Source organism: Culex pipiens, chromosome 2 (assembly GCF_016801865.2).
Source record: "Culex pipiens pallens isolate TS chromosome 2, TS_CPP_V2, whole genome shotgun sequence".
Classification (NCBI taxonomy): domain Eukaryota; kingdom Metazoa; phylum Arthropoda; class Insecta; order Diptera; family Culicidae; genus Culex; species Culex pipiens.
Genome location: NC_068938.1, coordinates 176,340,780 through 176,360,142, shown reverse-complemented (window position 1 = coordinate 176,360,142; position 19,363 = coordinate 176,340,780).

The following is a 19,363-nucleotide window of genomic DNA, read 5'->3' as shown; positions in this document are numbered from 1 at the left end:
TACCAACCAGCCGAAAAAGGAAACTGCCAAGATGTGTATGAAATTAGGTTTCAAATTAAAAGTATGTTTATTTATGATTCCTTTCATCTTTTTCCTTCCACCCACCGTAACCACCTCCAACGACAACCATCATCATCTTCCTCGCCAATAACATTCCACTCCGTCAGGCCCTTCCTGTCCTGCGTTTTTTTTCCTCTGCTTAAAATGAATTCGTTGCCCTCAAGGGAAATTCTGGCGGGGAGCAGCAGCAGCAGGAGGGGAGGCTGGAAATTTAAAACAGCTTTATTGGTTTATAAATTTCATCCTGCCTCAATTGCATTTGGGTGTCTTATTCCCTCCCCGGCGTTGTTGGTGGCAAAATGCAGACCAACCGGCCTGCGATTTGTGTGACATTTTATTGGTCCGATGAAATTGCTCTCGTTTTTTTTTTCAGCGACAAGTCCTTTGTGATACACGATATGGTTGTTGAAAATTGGGACAGTTAGGATAGTACTGGCAGCAGAGTGTTGTTTAATAATACCCTCGCGGTATCAGTTTGCTGGGGAGGAAATTTGTGTCCGGAATTGATGTCCCAGGCCAATTTTTGGGGGCACTTGGTGCCGTAAATCGGCCACGAGCCATTGTCTTGCTATTGAATTTCAATATGGGATAATAAATAGCTCGAGGTCAACTTTATGTTTTCCTGTAATAAATATTTCAATATGAATTTTAAATAATTATTTAAATAAACCGCAAACTGACATCGTTTTCGAATTTAAAAATATTAAAATTTGATCAAAAATCATAAAATCATAAAATCATAAAATCATAAAATCATAAAATCGTAAAATCATAAAATCATAAAATCATAAAATCATAAAATCATAAAATCATAAAATCATAAAATCATAAAATCATAAAATCATAAAATCATAAAATCATAAAATCATAAAATCATAAAATCATAAAATCATAAAATCATAAAATCATAAAATCATAAAATCATAAAATCATAAAATCATAAAATCATAAAATCATAAAATCATAAAATCATAAAATCATAAAATCATAAAATCATAAAATCATAAAATCATAAAATCATAAAATCATAAAATCATAAAATCATAAAATCATAAAATCATAAAATCATAAAATCATAAAATCATAAAATCATAAAATCATAAAATCATAAAATCATAAAATCATAAAATCATAAAATCAAAAAATCATAAAATCATAAAATCATAAAATCATAAAATCATAAAATCATAAAATCATAAAATCATAAAATCATAAAATCATAAAATCATAAAATCATAAAATCATAAAATCATAAAATCATAAAATCATAAAATCATAAAATCATAAAATCATAAAATCATAAAATCATAAAATCATAAAATCATAAAATCATAAAATCATAAATCATAAATCATAAAATCATAAAATCATAAAATCATAAAATCATAAAATCATAAAATCATAAAATCATAAAATCATAAAATCATAAAATCATAAAATCATAAAATCATAAAATCATAAAATCATAAAATCATAAAATCATAAAATCATAAAATCATAAAATCATAAAATCATAAAATCATAAAATCATAAAATCATAAAATCATAAAATCATAAAATCATAAAATCATAAAATCATAAAATCATAAAATCATAAAATCATAAAATCATAAAATCATAAAATCATAAAATCATAAATCATAAAATCATAAAATCATAAAATCATAAAATCATAAAATCATAAAATCATAAATCATAAAATCATAAAATCATAAAATCATAAAATCATAAAATCATAAAATCATAAAATCATAAAATCATAAAATCATAAAATCATAAAATCATAAAATCATAAAATCATAAAATCATAAAATCATAAAATCATAAAATCATAAAATCATAAAATCATAAAATCATAAAATCATAAAATCATAAAATCATAAAATCATAAAATCATAAAATCATAAAATCATAAAATCATAAAATCATAAAATCATAAAATCATAAAATCATAAAATCATAAAATCATAAAATCATAAAATCATTAAATCATTAAATCATTAAATCATTAAATCATTAAATCATTAAATCATAAAATCATAAAATCATAAAATCATAAAATCATAAAATCATAAAATCATAAAATCATAAAATCATAAAATCATAAAATCATAAAATCATAAAATCATAAAATCATAAAATCATTAAAAAAAACAAAAAACAAAAATACAAAATACAAGAAAACAGAGTAGGAATCTCGCAATCGAGAACGCCAAGGTATTGCTGTAGAGCGAATAATTTGATTGATAATATTGTTGTTGTTTTTTTTTCTAAAAAGCACACGATTTTGAATCAAACAACAAAGCTAACTAAAAAACAATGAAAATGCATGTGAGACCTTAATGCGAACAAGGGCAGTGTGGATTTAAAAAATGGCCCGTTTATTGCAATGAGTAATGCAGGGATGCCAGATACACAGATTTGTCTGTGTTTCACAGACATTTGAGCTCGTGCCAGACATTTTTTGAGGTACACAGACTTTTTAAAAACTTCATTAAATTGTTATTTTGTTAAAATATCAATCGAAACTTATTTCGTTAGTCTTCAAATGCTTAAAAACACAATTTTTGATAGATTTCTATGACTGTAAATTGATTTATTTGAATTTTAGACAAAGACACAGACATACACAGACTTTTTCACAGACATTTAAAAAAATCATGTGGCATCCCTGGAGTAATGCTTCTTAAAAAATTGTGATTTAATAAATAGTTGAGATTATGCACAATTTTAGATTGTGACAGTTCTGAAATGGATACATTATTTAAATCAATTGAGGAGTTATCAATCAAATTATGCTTGTTATATTTTTTTTGTTCAATTAAAATTATTATGAGTATTTGTTTGATTTTTTCATTATCATTAAATACATTTTATGGAAATGCGCTCATAAAATTGATACTTTTTCAATTAGGCTTAATTAAAATCGAGTATGCATCAACATGTGCATAATATTTTCACTGTAAACATAATTACCGGTGCATGTTTTTATTGACTCACACGCGTACCTTGCGGTGACAATCTATCACCTAGGAGCACAAACAAAACGTCACTTGGCAAACCCGACAAACGTTATCTGCCCCGATCCGGCCAACGTCAATCAAACAAAGCAAAGAGAAAAACAAATCAACTGATAGCCTCCCCCTCCCCCCAATCGCCGACTTCAACTGTCAACAGTTTCAGAGGTGTCAATTTTGATTCCCTTCAATGTTTTGATTGCGCGGTCGCGCTATCTCTGCCAGCGCAGACCCCCGGCCTCGAACAGAGTGTAAACTAATTACATTACCATCAATAAACAAGACCGATGAGGAGTGATTAAAAATAGATTGAATGATCTGACCCTCTTTCAGTCGCATCAAGCGGGGAAGAAGGAAAACAACAACACCCCACACTTCATCGTCCTCGGACGTTTTGTCTACCTGAGGTGTATTGATTGTATTTGCATTTAAGGGTTTTTTTCTTGTCCCCGTCCGGGAATTGAATTGGTTTTGGAATACTCATCTTTGGGTAATCCGAAGCCTGCTTGAAGGACCCTAAGGAGAGACCCTTTTTTCGTTTGCCCATTTCTTGAACAACAACAATGGGCCTAACCTGCGTTGGTAATTGTAATCACGACCTGGTCCTTTCCCTTCTATTCCCTATTTGATTGAACTTCTCTGGAGAGGATAGGGAAAAAAGGTTATCAATCTGGAGGGATCTAGGGAACCTGTGACTCCCGGGCCCGGAGACTGGGGTTCTGAATGCAATAAATCTTATCCCCGAAGCAGTAGAGAAACTTGAGCAATCCTGTGTAGAAGAAGCAGATTCGAACAGGTAGGAGAGAGGTTTGAGATTGGGACCTGACTCAAGATCTCTGGTACGGTTCGACTGGTGCTGTTTTTGTGGTGTGATGGATGCGTTTCTTGTAGATTTGTCGAAGGTGGTTTTGGATGAGGGGTCTATCGATTTATTTTTTGCTAGTTTTCATTTTTATTTTGAAGATTTTGTTTTATGCGAATAACTACGACTATTTAAAAAAAAGTCACTTAAAAATGGGTCTAACTTAAAACATTTTTTGATTTTTTTTTTAAATCAGTATTGATTCAAGCATTTAAAACTCAGTCAAAGATTTTTTGCACATTCTGCAAATTTCTGAAAGGTTGGCATTTGATGTCCCCTAAATCGTGTTTTTTTGCAAATCAAGTTGAAGTGACAAAAGTTAAATTAAAAATCACCAAATGTGATTTATATGTAACTTTTGTGTAGTCCTAATCTGTATCTACAACTTTGCCGAAGACACCAATTGATCAAAAAATTCCTTCAAAAGATACAGATTTTTGAATTTACATATATATATCATTTTTGTATGGACAGCTGCAAAATTTGAATGTAAAATTATATGGACAAACTAATGATGCAAAATGTATTCTTTGGGCAAACTAAAAGCACCATTAAAGTTTCAGCCGGATTAAAAAATACAAAAAAAACGAATGACCAAAATCTAAGAGAATTGCTCTTTTTCAAGATTTTTTTTCGTAAAATCGCGAAAATTCGTGATGTTTATAAGTAAACCCCTTATGCTTACAAATCAAAATTTTTGTAATTGTCTCGTCTACAACTTTGTAGAACATTGTAACACTTAAAAAAAAACCTGCAAAGTTAGAAAAAATATGATATTTTGAAATGAAAAATATGGTTCTAAATGAAAAAAATGACCCTTCTGGGTCAATGTAGATTCGCAAAATACATTAAATTTCCCTTAAAATGACAACTTCCAATATTTTTTAGTTCGATTGGTTTGTATGGGACTTGGAATAAAGAACAATAACAATTTTGTTGTTTCTTAATTTTCTTAATTTTATCATCAAATTCTTGTTGTGACCCAATTTCAGTCACATTGGTAAAGTTGATTGCCTATTGAATAACAAAATGGAATTCTATTTTATCGTAATTCGATTATCCTAAGTGATTTTTTCCGAGGCCTTCGGATATTGGAGTCTGGACTGTATATTAATCGAACTTAAAGTAACATGCTTCTCCATAGAAATGAGTTCCCAGGATAAGGATAAGGATAAGGATAAGGATAAGAATAAGGATAAGGATAAGGATAAGGATAAGGATAAGGATAAGGATAAGGATAAGGATAAGGATAAGGATAAGGATAAGGATAAGGATAAGGATAAGGATAAGGATAAGGATAAGGATAAGGATAAGGATAAGGATAAGGATAAGGATAAGGATAAGGATAAGGATAAGGATAAGGATAAGGATAAGGATAAGGATAAGGATAAGGATAAGGATAAGGATAAGGATAAGGATAAGGATAAGGATAAGGATAAGGATAAGGATAAGGATAAGGATAAGGATAAGGATAAGGATAAGGATAAGGATAAGGATAAGGATAAGGATAAGGATAAGGATAAGGATAAGGATAAGGATAAGGATAAGGATAAGGATAAGATTTTTTTAATTTCAACATTCTATTTTTAATGATCTTAACATTCAGTGTTCACTTTGAATTTGACTCGCCCCTCGTTTCGATTTGCAGCTATCACACTCTATTCAAGCGCAATTTATGCACTTTCAATTCAGCACAGCAGAAGAACACGAATCTCTGGTGCTGCTGCTGCTACCTGCTTTGCCTCCATTAGTTAGAAGGTGGGTGCCTTTGGCAACATCGCCAGCACATCGAGTCTACCCACAAAACATAAATCAAGGTTTGTTTTTCCCTCGTTCTGATCCCGGAATCCTTCTTCGAGACTCCTTGTCCCGTTTCAAATGTACCACTTCTTTTTTGTTGCTGTCGAGCTTTTGGACGCACAGGTGTGAACAATATTTTTTATTGAGACTAAAAATTAAAACCTTCTTTTTTGCTGCACTCCTTTTGTGGTTCTGTTTAGGAAGGTTTCGTTCTTTCTTTCTACTCGTTTTTTTTTGCTGCGCTTCACCAGCAATGAAAGTGAAATATCCTTTCTTTTGCGAGGCTTCTCTTCTGCTCTTCCAAAAAAAGGTAGCACGGAAGATCCTTCGATAAGCCCGAGGACCGAAGAAGAGAGGACGACTTCACGCCGAACAAAAGGTTTGATTTTGTCGACTTCTATTCCAAGAAATAAATTTTCTCACATCGACTCTATTGTTGCCGGTTGTTGGCTGCCAAGAAAGAAGGCCTGAAGGATTTCTTTCTTACAGTTTTTTTGCTCGGCAATTTTTTTTTCTTAAATATTCCGTCCAAAACTTTTTGTTCAAAGCTGGAATCAAATTTGGGATCGCTCCTTGTGTGTGTACTTGGCCTAGGAGGATTTTCCCAATTGTTCCTCACGGGGAAAGAGCGAAAGACGGATTTATTGTAGATTTCCTTCTTTTTTTTTCTACTATCGGGAACCTGTCGTTATTGTTGTGTGCACTTTTGTGTGTGTCTCGATGAATGTCAAATCTAATGGCAGGTTCGACAGAGAATCTTTGACAATGAGAAAGGGACCATTTTTTTTTGCTGCGCTGATATTTGTCGAATGTGAAAGGAATCTAGGGACGAGGGTATTTGGCTGTGGCATTGAGGAAAACTAATTGAACCGTGATGAAATTAAGGATTTTTTCCGCTTGAGCAAGAAGTTCAACTATTCTTATCTGGCGATGCGAGTAGTGCGGGCTGAATGGATCGATGCGAATATGTGCTTTGTGGATTGCTCTGGTGCAATTCAATCCTTGGGATTGAGTACAATGTGATCGTATCTCCTGAAAGGACTCAGCTAATTTATTCTTTTGATAAGCATCTTGGATTAGATCTGAATTGATCCTTTGAATGCTTTGTGAAGGGAATCAAAGAACGAAAATTAATCTTTTATTTGATGTTTAATAATTAGGAAAAAAAATCAACAATGTTAGAACGAATAACACACTTAAAACATTTAATTTTGAAATTGCTTTATTTTTGTTTCATGTCATTCAACTATTTTATAAAAAAATGTAAGAAAATGTATATAGGGTATATGACCCTATTTTGGACCTAGTACCTATTTTAGACCTATTTTTATTAATCGAGGTAGTTCAGGCTTTTGAAGTACGAAGTCACTGAATCCAACCAACAGAAAGTGTAGACAGGATCGTTTTTTATCTTACCTCTTCCAAAAATGTTAACATTTTTGATTATTTCCGCTTTTTCAGCCACTTTTTCCAACGTCATTCGAATTTCCTTTCATTTTCCTAGCACATCGATTGGGTCCAAAAATTCCGGCCTCGTTGCTTATCAGATTTGGCTCGCGACACCTTGATGATTTTTCGGTTTTGCACTGACACCAAGCAATTTCGTCCGGTTTGCGAGCAATGTAACTGTTGTTTATTTAATTCTTTCTGGTTTCCGTCACTAAACCATTGAAATAACTATTCTATTATCGAAAAAAAACTCATTTCAAAATATTTTTTCAAATCAGCCGCGATGGATCAGTTTTTGGAGCTACTATGCCGTCGGTTCAAGGCTATCACCAACACATGCATAACAAGGTGTTGCCAGTTTTGTTTATCAATTTATTTCGATATTTCATTGAAATTGATTGAAATTTTTCAATTGAATATTTTGAATAGAATTTCTTTACTGAAATTATTTCAATGAAATCTAAGCTTTAAAAAGCAAATGATTCCAGTAAAACAAATTTCATATAAAATGTGAAAACTTTTGATTCATTCTTTAAATTCAGTTATACATGTAATATAAATCCATAATTTAATAAACAAAACTAGATTCAACGAATTTCAGGCAAAGTTCTAAATTTTTAACAATATTACCTAAAATTTATATGTATTATATTAAAAAGCTCTAAAATTCTTTGTGTAAATATGGGTATTCGGCGCCGTCGCTCCGTGCCATACTTTCATACACTTAGGAGCCCAGGGCGGCGAAGTCCTTGTAGATAAAAGGAAGACACTAGTGGTTGGTATTAGCAATGGTGGCCGACAGCTATAAAGTCAACTTCGTTTTTTTATATTAAAAAGCTTATAAACATAATTAACTAAGTATTGACATAAATGATTTTCTTAAAAATTATATCAGCAACCTAAGTGATGGTAAGTTCGTAGTAAAAATAATGTTTGAAAACCTCAAATCTGCTTTTAACAAGACAAACTATGACTATCAAAGGCACCCTGGTATTCAAACAAAGATTTTTTTCAAATATTACATTGTTTTTAAAGTGCAACATGTAGTTAAACTTTTTGTCAAGCAACTGTAAAGTTTAACATGACAGATGAGAAAGTTTCACATCATGTTACAAGCTATAATCTCCCTTTCACATTTCTTGATTGTTTAATAATATTTGAACATAAGCTCTGCGTAAAATTTAGAACCTTTTTTCATTGTAACTTGTTATGTATCTGTGTCATTCATTTAATTTTAAGATAAGGTGTTTTTATTGCGATTAATAACGGGTTGTCTTTTATGTTCTAATGCTAGAAAAATTAGGTCGTAAGAATATGCAAATTGTAAATAGGACAGAGACCTGCTAAAGATGCGTGAGTTTCCATTCAATATGATTAAAACATGTTTTCAAATTCAAATCCATTGTTTCATCATTATTGTTTAATTTCTAAAATAAATATTTTCCAAATTATAATCGTGGATAGGCCCTTTGGTTTATCAAACCGAGTTTTTGTAAGTGTGTTGCTGCCGCACGCCGCAATTCGAGTTGTCCAAATTTCAACCAATCAGAGTGTGGGTCCAAAATAGGTTCAGCGATGTCTCCAAAATACATTCAATAAGTCCAAAAAGCATCCAAAAATGTTTTACTTGAAATGCTTATTACAATGGAATGGTTTAATTATTTTAAATTTTCAATAGTACACTTTGTTAAGCATAAATTAAGGCACAAAACAATCCTGAAACGAGCCAAATTAGTTAGACCGTTCCTGAGAACTATGCGAAATATGTTGACGCTTTGCATAGTAGGTCCAAAATAGGGCCATATACCCTATTTTTGAATTTTTTTATATGAATAAATAAAATCGAATTTATTATAACTTATCAAACAATTTGTTTTCAGAAATGAATTCTCAGTAATTTCTTTCATTTCCAATAAAATTTCACATTGTTCCTGGCATTCTATTCTATCATTCTAAGAGTGAGCACCAAGGTTTTGACAACTCTTAATTTTTTTTGCGACGCCCTAATGAGCATGAGCATGTACATGAGAGAACCGTAATATCCTTTCAGCACGACCGATCATAGGCTTCAACGATCTAGTGATGTTTCCCTTATCAACGGCATTGTATGAATGCGTTGAAAAGATAAAACACCAGGATTGCTGAAACTCCATCAGTAACGAATAGGTAACAGTCATTGGCCACCAACAGCGCCCGCCATGTCAGTTTGTAGATCTCGATTTTAAGGGACGGGAATGTTAGTTAGCGCAGATTGCTACTAGGGCAGCTGATTTGCCCCGTGCTAACACCCCACGAGCGCCAGGAACCTGAAAATGTGTTAGTAGGATAGGGTGTTTGGTCAGGATTCATCATAGAAAATGATGATGCGACCCAAAATTATAGTGTTACTTGAACGGTATTATGTATTATTCTCAAGGCAAGCAATCGGATGCTGCGGATTAGACATTTCCCACCCGTTCACATCTCCATCGGTTTTAAGGTGGAAACTAGACATTTCTAAAAGAATATGCAGTACAGAATCGATTATCCGAAGCCTCAACTCTCCAAGCTTTGATTATCATTTGTGGTAATCCTAATGTTTTCGAATATTCGAAATAGGAAAAAACAATTTTTTGATTGATTGAGTTAATTATTAATGCCAGCTCAGTGACACTAATTAGTTAAATTTTAGTAGAAGTTCATGCAAAAAGTTGCAGAAAGATGATTTTTTCAGCATGAGTCGAGCATTTATCCAACGAGGTTCACCGTGTTGGATAAACACGACGAGTGATGAAAAAAACAAGTTTCGCAACGAGTTCCATACAACATTTTTTGCAATTCCGAAAAAACACAATTTGAACAGAATTATAGGACAAATATCCTTGCGTTGAGTAAATTAATCGTTTAAATAAAAAAAATGTTGAAAAGTACAACTTTTCCTAACAATTGCTGAAAAGTTCTACTATTCAGAATTTATATCAGTGCTGAAAAATAGAACTTTTCAGCATTTATTTTGAAAAGTGTTGCTATTCGATTCTGTTATTTTTGGTACAGAAAAGTAGGCTATTTCGTCGTTCAAGAATGACAGGAAAAGTAAGTAGTTTCACAACGGAATTGCAAAAAGCTAGATTTCATATTACATTTTCAACTGAATCAATGTTTAGCCAAGTTGAAACTGTACAACATTATGTTCTAAAATAAACTCTCAAACTTCTCCTTAACCACGCCACTATCGCCTCAATCCATCAGTGGTGTAACTTATCAGGCAAATAACACGTCCTGTACCCAAAGTCCACCAAACCCGGGCATAAATTGCAGTTGACAGAAACACGTGGACCAAACCGCGTGCGTGCATGGGACGTCGTCCTGCCTCTGGGACATTCTGTGCCGTACGACGACGACGACCCGGAATGGACTAATTATGGCCGCTCGCGCGGTCCTCGAAAATTTCCTTCCTTCCTTCCTGTGCTGTACGGGGACGCTCGTCGTGTAACTCTCCCACACCATAATGCGGTGTATAATTAGCTGTCTGATTACAATCTGATTGCATATCCCACGAATAAATCACGCGTTTGATTTATTTCTAATTGTGGTCCGGGGCTTTCCCTTTGTTGGATTTCTTCCCTCACCCCCTGGGGATAAACCGCGCTCAAGCCGGTGCGAAATTAGAATTTAGTCTCGGTTGTTCTTTTTCTGTCTTGGAAGAAAGTACAGTTGAACGACTTTTTAAAGCAAATATTCAAGCACCGATTTTTCAATGTTGTGAAAAAACGTTTTAAGCCATTTTTAAAAATTTAAAATTTTCAATGTTCGATCGAAAAAAAAAATATGTTTAAATTGACACAACAAGAACGTAAAACCACGTTCTAGTGTAACCAAAAATCCAGAAAAGCATTCCCGGAAGAAAGCCGCTCTCCAGATGGTGTCGGCCTGGAACGTCATCAGCTGGGAAAGGAAAGCCAAGAGAAAGAAAGTTGGTACCAGCTGTACGGTGGAGAGTGGGCGGGTCTTTTTCTCGTTTTCCCTCGATTTTCCTTTTTTGTCCTTCCGGTGTGCGTGTGGCAAGGGGGGAAGAGAGTCCCACAGCAAAATCTAGACATTTGGAGAATGTGACGTGTCAGAGATGGTTTATTTATTGACATTAGGGGAAAATGACGTCAAAAGAAATAAAGAAAAATATTTGGTCAATTTTGACAATTTTGACAATTTTGACAATTTTGACAATTTTGACAATTTTGACAATTTTGACAATTTTGACAATTTTGACAATTTTGACAATTTTGACAATTTTGACAATTTTGACAATTTTGACAATTTTGACAATTTTGACAATTTTGACAATTTTGACAATTTTGACAATTTTGACAATTTTGACAATTTTGACAATTTTGACAATTTTGACAATTTTGACAATTTTGACAATTTTGACAATTTTGACAATTTTGACAATTTTGACAATTTTGACAATTTTGACAATTTTGACAATTTTGACAATTTTGACAATTTTGACAATTTTGACAATTTTGACAATTTTGACAATTTTGACAATTTTGACAATTTTGACAATTTTGACAATTTTGACAATTTTGACAATTTTGACAATTTTGACAATTTTGACAATTTTGACAATTTTGACAATTTTGACAATTTTGACAATTTTGACAATTTTGACAATTTTGACAATTTTGACAATTTTGACAATTTTGACAATTTTGACAATTTTGACAATTTTGACAATTTTGACAATTTTGACAATTTTGACAATTTTGACAATTTTGACAATTTTGACAATTTGGACAATTTTGACAATTTTGACAATTTTGAAGATTTTGACAATTTTGACAATTTTGACAATTTTGACAATTTTGACAATTTTGACAATTTTGACAATTTTGACAATTTTGACAATTTTGACAATTTTGACAATTTTGACAATTTTGACAATTTTGACAATTTAGAAAATTTTGACAATTTTGACAATTTTGACAATTTTGACAATTTTGACAATTTTGACAATTTTGACAATTTTGACAATTTTGACAATTTTGACAATTTTGACAATTTTGACAATTTTGACATTTTTGACAATTTAGAAAATTTTGACAATTTTGACAATTTTGACAATTTTGACAATTTTGACAATTTTGACAATTTTGACAATTTTGACAATTTTGACAATTTTGACAATTTTGACAATTTTGACAATTTTGACAATTTTGACAATTTTGACAATTTTGACAATTTTGACAATTTTGACAATTTTGACAATTTTGACAATTTTGACAATTTTGACAATTTTGACAATTTTGACAATTTGACAATTTTGACAATTTTGACAATTTTGACAATTTTGACAATTTTGACAATTTTGACAATTTTGACAATTTTGACAATTTTGACAATTTTGATAATTTTGACAATTTTGACAATTTTGACAATTTTGAAAATTTTGACAATTTTGAAAATTTTGACAATTTTGACAATTTTGACAATTTTGACAATTATGACAATTTTGATAATTTTGACAATTTTGACAATTTTGACAATTTTGACAATTTTGACAATTTTGACAATTTTGACAATTTTGACAATTTTGAAGATTTTGACAATTTTGACAATTTTGACAATTTTGACAATTTTGACAATTTTGACAATTTTGACAATTTTGACAATTTTGACAATTTTGACAATTTTGACAATTTTGACAATTTTGACAATTTTGACAATTTTGACAATTTTGACAATTTTGACAATTTTGACAATTTTGACAATTTTGACAATTTTGACAATTTTGACAATTTTGACAATTTTGACAATTTTGACAATTTTGACAATTTTGACAATTTTGACAATTTTGACAATTTTGACAATTTTGACAATTTTGACAATTTTGACAATTTTGACAATTTTGACAATTTTGACAATTTTGACAATTTTGACAATTTTGACAATTTTGACAATTTTGACAATTTTGACAATTTTGACAATTTTGACAATTTTGACAATTTTGACAATTTTGACAATTTTGACAATTTTGACAATTTTGACAATTTTGACACTTTTGACAATTTTGACAATTTTGTCAATTTTGACAATCTATGTAAAACGAAATATCATATCATAAACCTGTTTTTTATTATGAAATCTTTTTTTTTTTTCTTTATTAAAACTCAAAAACCCCACTCTTCTCTAACGATAAACCATCCCTTCCAAGTGAGGATGAATCAACGTAACACGTCACCGCGCCGAGAAAGAGAGACAGCAGATTTCCTGGACTTTAATATTGGCCTGAAAAATGCGGAAGGTGCCGTAAATCCTGGAAATTTTTCCCCGACAGCTCACAGAGCGGTTAATGGGTGGGAAAAGTTTAGAATTTTTTCCCTCGAAAAGCAACCTGAAGCAGGGGCACAAGATAAAGAAAGAAGTGAGAAAATTTAGCACGCTGGAGTTGTCTTGATTTATTATGTTTTAAATTGAAATTTGAAGAATTTCCCATCGGGCACGTGGAACCCTCATTAGCTTCTTAGAACAGGAAAAGGACGGAACACTTTAAAGTTTTTGTTGAGTTTGAAGTAATGAGGTTGGTTTGATTTCTTTTGTTACTTTCAAAAATTCAATCGAGTACAGTTAATTGATTTACATTTTATCAATAAACAATTACCAACCTTCGTCATTAGCATCATTCATCGTACGATCATCACTCATGTAATGTTTACAACGCTCGTGCTTCAATTAGTGCATTTCGTCCAATATGACGAAGGTTGCTAATAGATATCCGAAAGTGATCACTCATAAAACGATTGACGTCAATGCTTGCCTCAGGCAAAGAGTGTTTGATGGCAGCCCCAATTTGATATCTCAGGTGACCGATCTTTACTGCACTAATTTCGCTTAAATTTAAAAGCTCGTGAGCTTCCCCTTTGGAATTGTTAAAAGGCAGATGATGAACCAGTTCAACGCCAATCTGCCTAACACTATCATTTGTAATTCAGCCGGGTCCCAGCGATCTTTATCAAACCTATTTTCACGGATGGTTGAGTCTCTTTTTTCTACCTTGCATCGTAGACCGTTCGAAAAACAAACAAGCAGCGGCACAACAAACGTCACAAATCAAACGAGTTGTCAGCGGAGCTGACGTTCTCCGTATATCGCATCGGGACGATCTTTGACGAGATGATTTCGGGAGTTGGAACCGGGCCGGGCCTGGTGTCAGCTACTGATTACATCAACTAACTACCAGGCGGAATCTTCGTTGATGGAGTGCTAGCAAATGTAGCTTGGACACCGGGGTGACAAAAGCAAACTTTAGATAAGAATTGTTTATAGAGAGTCAACCTGTCGATCACGAGACGAGCCAGAGGCTTGTTTTTTTCCAAAACTCATAATTGTTTCGCTTTTATTTCATTATTCGCTGGCTTAGAAATAGGACTTTTTTTCTTGGAAATGAAAAAACGGCTATAAAGATAAAAGTTATGAGTCTGCCATCACCAAGGGTTTATTTAGGATCTACTCTGTGAAATAACCTTTCCAAAAAACTTTCATGCAATTACTTAAGACTTTAGAAACAAAACCAAACCTTTTCGAAGAAACTGTTCCAGGACAATTGACATTACTGCTACTTTGATTGCCCCAAAGGTCCAGTTTAAAACAACAATTACAACTTTTGCTCCGAATGTTTTATGCTGGATCAGATAATCTTATCCCTCCTACTCCCACTCAATTTCCACTCCCTTTTCTTTTTGCAAGGATCTTCGAAAATGGGTTCAATCAATCCCGTGCCCTTAATGTTATTGCCTTTCTTTATTCAGTGCAGCATTGTCCCTTTTTCGAGTGATTTCTTTCAGTGAATAATCTCCAGTAACATCATTCTTTCCTATGTCCCTTCGAAAGGCACTGACAAAAATAAAGAATTTTGTTATAACTAAAGGAGTTTTATGGAAAAACTGAAATCAAATCATATTTTTTTAACGGTGTTTTTTTCCAGCGACATCGGTGATTGGTGCGAAATTTAATTAAGAAATCAATCATTGGCTTCGACGAAGGCAGAAACAGCAGCAGATTGAAAGGACAAAGTTTTTTATGACTTTCCCTTTTTTTCTCCCTTCTTCAACAAAGTAAAGACCGACCAGCAGAAGCTATTTTTTATTTGCGATTTACGCTGATCCGAGGACATTTTTCACTCGGTGGAAAACGCTGGGTCGAGAAGGGGGAAGGCATTCCTGGTAATCAATATTTGGCGAAAGGACGACAAAAGTTCGGGGTTTTCCAAGTAATGTTGCAGGTTTACTGATTACGGTGATGAATTTACTTGGAAAGTTTGGAAGTAGGGATCGAAGGGGCAATCTAGTTTTAATTTATTTTGGGCAAAACAAGGGAAGGGAAATAAGAAAAGTATTCATTTGCATAAAAGTATAACGGCAATCAATGACAATCGAAAAAATGAATGACAAAAATGACAAAAATGACAAAAATTACAAAAATGACAAAAATGACAAAAATGACAAAAATGACAAAAATGACAAAAATGACAAAAATGACAAAAATGACAAAAATGACAAAAATGACAAAAATGACAAAAATGACAAAAATGACAAAAATGACAAAAATGACAAAAATGACAAAAATGACAAAAATGACAAAAATGACAAAAATGACAAAAATGACAAAAATGACAAAAATGACAAAAATGACAAAAATGACAAAAATGACAAAAATGACAAAAATGACAAAAATGACAAAAATGACAAAAATGACAAAAATGACAAAATGACAAAATGACAAAAATGACAAAAATGACAAAAATGACAAAAATGACAAAAATGACAAAAATGACAAAAATGACAAAAATGACAAAAATGACAAAAATGACAAAAATGACAAAAATGACAAAAATGACAAAAATGACAAAAATGACAAAAATGACAAAAATGACAAAAATGACAAAAATGACAAAAATGACAAAAATGACAAAAATGACAAAAATGACAAAAATGACAAAAATGACAAAAATGACAAAAATGACAAAAATGACAAAAATGACAAAAATGACAAAAATGACAAAAATGACAAAAATGACAAAAATGACAAAAATGACAAAAATGACAAAAATGACAAAAATGACAAAAATGACAAAAATGACAAAAATGACAAAAATGACAAAAATGACAAAAATGACAAAAATGACAAAAATGACAAAAATGACAAAAATGACAAAAATGACAAAAATGACAAAAATGACAAAAATGACAAAAATGACAAAAATGACAAAAATGACAAAAATGACAAAAATGACAAAAATGACAAAAATGACAAAAATGACAAAAATGACAAAAATGACAAAAATGACAAAAATGACAAAAATGACAAAAATGACAAAAATGACAAAAATGACAAAAATGACAAAAATGACAAAAATGACAAAAATGACAAAAATGACAAAAATGACAAAAATGACAAAAATGACAAAAATGACAAAAAAGACAAAAATTACAAAAATTACAAAAATTACAAAAATTACAAAAATTACAAAAATTACAAAAATTACAAAAATTACAAAAATTACAAAAATTACAAAAATTACAAAAATTACAAAAATAACGAAAATTACAAAAATTACAAAAATTACAAAAATTACAAAAATTACAAAAATTACAAAAATTACAAAAATTACAAAAATTACAAAAATTACAAAAATTACAAAAATTACAAAAATTACAAAAATTACAAAAATTACAAAAATTACAAAAATTACAAAAATTACAAAAATTACAAAAATTACAAAAATTACAAAAATTACAAAAATTACAAAAATTACAAAAATTACAAAAAATTACAAAAAATTACAAAAATTACAAAAATTACAAAAATTACAAAAATTACAAAAATTATAAAAAATACAAAAATTACAAAAAATGTCGAAAACGAGACAAAAACAATAAAATAGACAAAAACGACAAAAACGACAAAAATGACAAAAATGACAAAAACGACAAAAACGACCAAAACGACAAAAACGACTAAAACAACAAATACGACAAAAAATTACAGAAAATTACATAAACGACAAAAACGTCAACAACGATAAATAAGATAAGAAGACAGTTGACTGTTTTTCCATTTTGATCTGAATGTTGATTTCTTATTAACTGAGGAACAAACTGATATAGCCTGATCATTCCATTTTTCACAAACTAACAAAAACAGCAAAGGACTCTTAAAAAGTAAATGTTCGTTCCAACCCAACTTCTGCATCCCCATCTAACGACGCACTCTCGAATTAATTCGTTCCAGTCAAGCATGAAAAAACTTCCAAATTAAAACTGTTTGAACATTCCAAACATGCAGCCCCAAAAAAATCAGCAAGAGAAGGCACGAAAAAATAACAAAAAAAAAACTTTTCTACTCATCAGGGTAGAAAAACAACAGTTTCCTTCCCGAAAAGCTACCTTTTTCACGTTTTTTTTTTCGAAGCGGTTTTCAACATTTCCCGGAGACAGCTTGCGCGATGCCTCACCTAGCCTGCAGACGGGCCAAATTATTCCTCATTTGACGCGAACAGTTTGTTCTATGAACTTTTTAGCATGTTTATTAAAAGTAAATTAAATTTTTCTCTCCCGGCTTGCTCGTGTCAACTCTATTTCTCTCGCTTTTTTTTCCCTGCCACACTGTCTGTTAGTCAACAGAGTAGTTTTCCTCTGACTGGGAAATTGGGGCTGAAAACTTTGCAGCAATGTTTAATAGTTTTTTTGTTCGGGTTTCGTTGCACTTTTTTTAGTTTTTGTTTTTCCTCACATGTTCAGAATTTCCCGGCGGCAGCAGCAGCAGCTGATATGGTGGCGGCATAATTTTCAGCTTTTTCGTGAAAAAATGGGAAAACGTGAGAGGTTGGATTTTGTTCCGCTTCTGTTCTAGACTTTATTGGCCAAACGATATGTGCCGTGACCGAGGCAAAAGCTGCCGCACAGATAAAATACAGTTTAACTTCTATATTTCCCCACCAGGAACTCAAACCAAGAAAAAACCTCCAAATATGCAAAGGTTTGTGTGCATGTTTGATTGTGCTCAAGAGAGAGAGAGAAAGGGAAAAACGGAAGCTTTTCCTGAAACCAAACTGGAACGTGCACTTTTGATTCGGTTTTGTTTGGTGCTTTTTCCGGTTCATGATATTTTGGAGCCCCACCCCATTCCCACCCAAAGTTGCAGGTCGATCTGCGTGGAAATGCTCTTAACTATGAAGCATTCGTCGGGACGTCGGGTTTTGGTTTGGAGAGGGATAGGAAACAGATGCAGCTGGCGTTAGTTTGAAAAGTTGTCACTTTTTTTTACTGTTTTTATGGTGGCAGAACAGAGAAAATTCGCGAGTGTGTTGTTTTGGGGGAAATTGGATATTTTTTTTTTGTTTTCTAGCAGCAAAAGTTTGGTTGCGAAATTTGTTTGGATGCAACTTTGTTTGACATCGTTTTCAGGAGGAAGGAGGGTGATGGACTGACTGGTGATTAGTTTTAGATTGTTGGTTCTGTTCGGAGTTTGTTCTGAGTGTTTGAACGGGGGAATTCGATTGCAATTTGGAGTGTCGTTAAACTAGAGCAAAATATTTTGATTTTTGAAAGTTATTTGCAATCAAAATGATGAAGTAAGCTTCTTCGAGTTATAAAATACAATTTTAAAAGCTGTTATTGATAGACTTTGTGCAGATTGGTTGAAAAAGGAAATAATATTTGAAATGGTTGTTTCTAGAATGTCTTCTGCCATATTTTCAAAGATGTAAAATAAAGGTTTGTCCAAAATCATATGATATTTTGATCTTAATTTAGCTGACAAGTTAATTAGGACAAGGAATTTTTTTGAAATATATCATTTCAACATCAAACCTTAATTTTTATATTCACCGTTCCAACGAGTTTGTATATTATCCCTCTAAATCGTTCAAGAAATCTTTGGATTCAGCGAACTTGCAAACGTTAACAAGTAAATTTCAACCCAATTATTGATTAACTGTACACTTTTTTTTCCACCACTACCCTTTAATACTCCAAACACCAACCACCACACTTATTTTCATTAAAATTTTAATCAAATTTCGACCCCAACGGCACGAAACTCCCACCGGGCTCAAAACGCAATTGTCTTGCCACTTCTGCTGAGCCCTAATCTAGCAGCCTTTGTACGCGTTTTGTGCGGTTTAATTTTCGGGCGG